We start from the raw sequence: 5902 nt of genomic DNA on the forward strand, positions 1-5902 counted from the left end.
CACCTTGATTGTATTGCTATTTACACATATTTTTTTCATCCAAATCTAACTACAATATTTGTAACTCTACATTGATACAATTTTCCTTTAATAACAGTATGCTGCTCATACATGAAGATGCATTGGGATACATGTCTTAATCTTCTGTGATACATTCTTTTATTGATGTTGGAAAAGAGACTATGATCTAAAAATTTCACCTTAGTTTTAATGAACCTTAGTTTTAATTTAATGAACTGTGACTCATTAGAAATGATTTAGCCATGTCCCTTATGCAAAGCTATTAGATAGTAGTTAAGATATAGAAAGAAAATATTTTATTTTCTATACTTAGCTTGTTATGTAAGCATTATTGAATGCCCACTTATAAAAATCTACAGAAACTACTGTGCTAAGTACTTCTTGGTACATATAAAGAATCATTTGTAAAGTTAAAGAACTTCCTCTGTGCTTTAACATAAAACATAGTTTGATATTTTCATCATAAATATGTTATCACTATGTATAAACATCCTAAAATTTCAGTTGTAAAGACACATTTAAGAGGTCATTGTTCTACTGGAGAGATGGCTCAGTGGTTAAAAGCACTGACTGCTCTTCCAGAGGTCCTGAGTTCAATTCCCAAACACCACATGGTAGCTCACAACCATCTGTGGTGAAATCCTAAGCCATCTTCTGGTGTTTCTGAAGATAGCTACAGTGTACTCATTATATATATATATATATATATATATATATATATATATATATATATATTAAAATCTTTTTTATAAAAGAGTTCACTGTTGTTAATATTGATTTCCATTTTATTTTATTTAAACTAAACATATGTTCTGAAAGAAAATGGAAGAGGACTGGATCAGGGAGGAGAGAGGAAGTGGCATGGGACTTATACGAGGGCAGGGAGGGGAACCTGCAGTCAGGATGTATTATATGATTAAAGAAGAAAAAAGTAGATAGCTTTCTTATTAAATGTCATTTACCCAGACATCATATTTTCTTTGCTTTAAAAAAAATTAATAGAGTTTTGCAACATAGTTTGATTAGATAATATAACTATGATATCTAAAGATACTTATCATTTAAAATTATCTTGGCATGGAGTCACATTCATTATTTGAAACTGTGACTCATTAGATGCATATTTCAACCCATTTTGAATACACACACACACACACACACATATATATATATAAAATTTCTCTCATCTTAGTTATAATTTAGTTGTTCTTATTGAGTTTTTATACACAATGCTTTTTTGAGTATGCTATAATTTTGCAAAAGTTTTTATATCATTTTCAAAATATGATGAATAATTCACTTTCCAAAATATTTTGCAATATATAATCGTAGAGAATATATTAATCTTTATTCCTTCATTGCACTTAACTAGTAATGTCTATGAATATCAATGATACATTTCTAAAATCTGGCTAAAACCATTGATTGTGCTTCGTAAGAGAACTGCCTTTTGGCTATTTGCTTATAGAAGATATTTTTTTGCTTCCAGGTAGTTGATTTTAACATTTTTGATTATCTCTATAAGTGAAATGTTGATAATAGTCAAACAAAATGTGGCTATTTTCATAAGATTTGTATTGGCAAAAGCTTGCACATAAAAGAAAAGTAGATTAAATGAAACAGATATGATGTGCATTGCTTTGTGATGTGTGAATGTACACCATTTAAACCAGAGAACCTGAAATCACTCTACAAATAACTAGACTCTATATCATGTAGAGAAATGAAAAGATTGTTATCTCTATCTTTTTAAAGAGCAGGGTTACAGTCTTACAGATAGTGGTTGATCTCTTCTCTTGATTTCCTATGCATTTTTCTTTTGTGCCTGTGTAGCATAGTAATAATGTAAAAGGCACACTGGAAATATGATATATATAATTTGCTCAGGTAGGTCAGGTTCAACTTGCATTCTTTTATTCATTTTTGAAGGTCACCACACATACAGTGTAAGGAACCTTTAAATATACCATTGTAGTGAATAACTCCAAAATAGTTCTGTTGCTACTTCTTACATGTCTTTCAGAACTATTGGTTTTTAACACAATCCTCTTCTACAAAATGCCTAAATGTTGTCTGAGCAACATATTTTCTCTGAGGAAAAAAATAATAACAGATTACCATTTTCTGTTGCTTAATCCTTGTTTTTTTTTTGTGGGAGATATTTTCCACCAGCTATGTGGCAAAGGTCTTACTCTGTAATGTACTCCCTATAGAAAATGTCTACACCAGTTTCATATTGTATAAACTAGTTATCTAGAAAATTTCCATTATTTCAGAAAGGTACAATTTTTTCAAATTATGTAGGGATTACATGCTCTTAAAGGTACTTTGAAAATGATGGGCTTTTCAAAGAAAGTCTTAAAAGCATTTATGAGAGTCCCTCCAAAAAGAGCATTCAATAAGTGGAAAAAATTTGATTCTATTAAATAGATAACCTAAAATTATTCTCCACACAGCTTCTCTAAGGAAAGCAATGTTTTACCTCACACTTTTCATTTTCATTCCCATAATTGTCCTTCCTAAGATTATTATGTGTAATGTAATTTTGATTACCTTAATGCACTAGTTTATAGAAATACAGAAAAATAATATATAAACAAGGATAAAGGCCAAGTTGAAAATGCCCCCCCATTAGCAGGTTCCATTGAGTCTGGATTCAGGATCAGCCTTAATGATGGAATGATGCAAGCACACTTCAAATGTGCTCATCATTATCATGAAACAAAACAAAGTATTGTTTTATAATTTACAGAAATACATAATATATCATGCTTATGTATCTGTTACACAAAACTAATGATATAACTTGAGACCATAAGATTCTCAATATCATTATTTCAAGGATAGTAAAAGGACTCAAAAATCTATGAGTCATATGTCTCTCAACGAATAATCTATGCCTTCGATCCCTTAGACTTACTCCTCCAAAGGTGCATCTCTTTGTTTCATCAATGTTGACATTAAGGAAAATTAGTAACTTAGCAATAAATGACTTCCATAAATATTTCTCTTGTGCTTTGGTAGGTGTTGTGTCTTATTACATAGTCTCTTATGATATATCCCAGGCTGGCTTACAACTGTTACTCCTTCTCTGTCAGCCATTCATATATAAGTGAGGATGCATGTGTGATTTTAAATGCTAAAATTTTATCAAGCACATTTCTACCTTATCATGTTTCCAGCCATGTAGCTGATAATAGAAAGGAACAATAACAACAAAATCATCACCACCAGTAAAACCGAGAGAATGAGAAAGCAATTTATCAAACTATTCTTGAACCAAGAATTGTATTCTTGTACATAGAACAGTAAACAATAAAAGAGTAATGTGATACTTGCATTAATACAGGCATTAATATTAAGATATTATATATCTCCATTGTTAAAAGTACATAAGGAAAGTTGCCAATGTGTTTGGGTAATTTACTGTATTTTTATGGATTTGATTTTTTATTGAAAATAGATTATGATCTCATACAATAAATCCTCAGCATGGTTTTCCCTGTCCCCCCAGTCCTCCCAGCTTCCACATCTCCTGTTTCTCCAAGATCTGTACACCCTCTTTTCACCTCAGAAAAGAACAGGCTTCCAAAAGACCACAGCCAAACAGGACAAAATAAGATACAATAAAACAAGGCAAAGCCCTCATATGAAGACTGGGCAAGATGATGCAATAGGAGGAAGAATCCCAAAAACTTAGCAAAAGAGTCTGAGATAAACTAGCTCCCACTATTACAATCCACAAAACACCAAATATATATGGAGAGGTCCTGGTGCAGAGCCATGCAGGTTAATGGTTGTTGCTTAAGTCTTTGTAAGCCCTTGTGAACTTTACCTAGTTGATTCAGTGGCCCCTGTATTACTGGTGTCTTCAGCCCTTCTAGTTCTTAGAATTCTCACACCCCCTTTTCCTAAGGGTTCCCTGATCTCCTAGGGAAGGAGCTTGGTAGGGACATCCAATTTAGACTCTCTGCATATTGTCTTTCTGTGGGTCTTTGTAGCAATTCCTGTCTGCTACCAGAGGATGCAAGACACCAGACTATGAGTGTAACAGAATATCATTAGGACATACTTAAATATTTTTTACACCAAGCATTCACATGTGGGATCTAGACTAGAATACATTGCAATATTCAGATTTTAAAGGAATAAATGCTATAAATAAAACCTGCCATATTTCCATTATATACTGCAATAAAAAATGTTTTCTATTTCTTTCTTTGCTTCTTTCTGGAAATCAGCAGAACCCAGGATCTTTTGCAATTTGGAAAGCACTAGTAACATGAAGGGATAGAATAAGTAGAATTTATTTGGAAACACAATTAAATAAGAAATGTAAGAAATAAAAATTGCTTTTAGGAAGCGTTCCGAGCTGCCACGTCCGAGGCCGTGAGTCGCCGCTGCTCCAGCCATGGTGTCAGTAATTAACACTGTGGACACCTCTCATGAGGACATGATTCATGATGCACAGATGGACTATTATGGAACCCGCCTAGCAACCTGCTCCTCGGATAGGTCCGTCAAAATTTTTGATGTGCGAAATGGAGGGCAGATCCTCATCGCAGACCTCAGAGGACATGAGGGGCCAGTGTGGCAAGTGGCCTGAGCCCACCCCATGTATGGCAATATCCTGGCTTCCTGTTCCTATGACCGGAAAGTCATTATCTGGAAGGAAGAAAATGGCACTTGGGAGAAGACCCATGAGCACTCAGGACATGATTCCTCAGTGAACTCTGTTTGCTGGGCCCCTCATGACTATGGCCTGATTCTAGCCTGTGGGAGTTCAGATGGGGCCATCTCACTGCTGACCTATACAGGGGAAGGCCAGTGGGAAGTGAAGAAGATTAACAACGCTCACACGATTGGCTGTAATGCTGTCAGTTGGGCCTCAGCTGTTGTGCCTGGAAGCCTTATAGACCAACCATCAGGGCAGAAACCCAATTACATCAAGAAGTTTGCATCAGGTGGCTGTGACAACCTCATCAAGCTGTGGAGGGAAGAGGAGGATGGCCAGTGGAAAGAGGAGCAAAAGCTAGAGGCACACAGCGACTGGGTTCGAGATGTGGCCTGGGCCCCCTCCATTGGCTTGCCCACCAGCACCATTGCCAGCTGCTCTCAGGACGGTCGAGTGTTTATTTGGACCTGCGATGATGCCTCAGGCAATATGTGGTCACCTAAACTCCTACACAAGTTCAATGATGTTGTGTGGCACGTGAGCTGGTCCATCACAGCAAACATCCTGGCTGTGTCAGGTGGAGACAATAAGGTGACCCTGTGGAAAGAGTCGGTGGATGGACAGTGGATGTGCATCAGTGATGTCAACAAGGGCCAGGGTTCTGTGTCAGCCTCCATCACAGAGGGCCAACAGAACGAGCAGTGACAACACAGGCAGCCTGGTCTTCCTGCTAGCTATTCAAGCAACTGGGAAGAAGAGTCCCAGTGACCAAGATTTCACACCCAGGAGTGACCACACATGCAACACTGGGTGTTCACCTGCCTTACTGGGATTCCATGTGTTTAGTAATTTAATGTCCAGCTGAAAGTATTCATGTAAGGAACAAATGACTATTATTTTTAAATATTTTTGGCCATTTTTAACTATCTTTTGGTTTGGGCTGTTTCCAAGGTAATAAAATCATATTGCATAGAAAAAAAAAATTGCTTTTATCTTCCAATTCTATTGAGAAAAACAAAGATAAAATTCAAAAACAAAAAACAATAAGAGAAAACATAGACATGATGTGTGTTTCTTGAAGACAGAAGTGACAAAAACTATTAAAATGATGTATAAACATATGAACTGACTGTCCAGTGAAAATGGACAGCCCTAAAAACTTACACACAAGTAGCTTATACTGACTTAACAGGTTACATGTAGGAA

General features: G+C 35.8%; 1 pseudogene; it reads left to right on the top strand.

The window, feature by feature from the left end:
• Positions 1 to 4387: 4387 nt before the first annotated feature.
• Positions 4388 to 5679, top strand: LOC114630876 (annotated as a pseudogene).
• The last annotated feature ends 223 nt before the right edge of the window (positions 5680 to 5902 follow it).

The sequence above is a fragment of the Grammomys surdaster genome, unplaced genomic scaffold (assembly GCF_004785775.1).
Source record: "Grammomys surdaster isolate TR1022 unplaced genomic scaffold, NIH_TR_1.0 347, whole genome shotgun sequence".
Taxonomy (NCBI): domain Eukaryota; kingdom Metazoa; phylum Chordata; class Mammalia; order Rodentia; family Muridae; genus Grammomys; species Grammomys surdaster.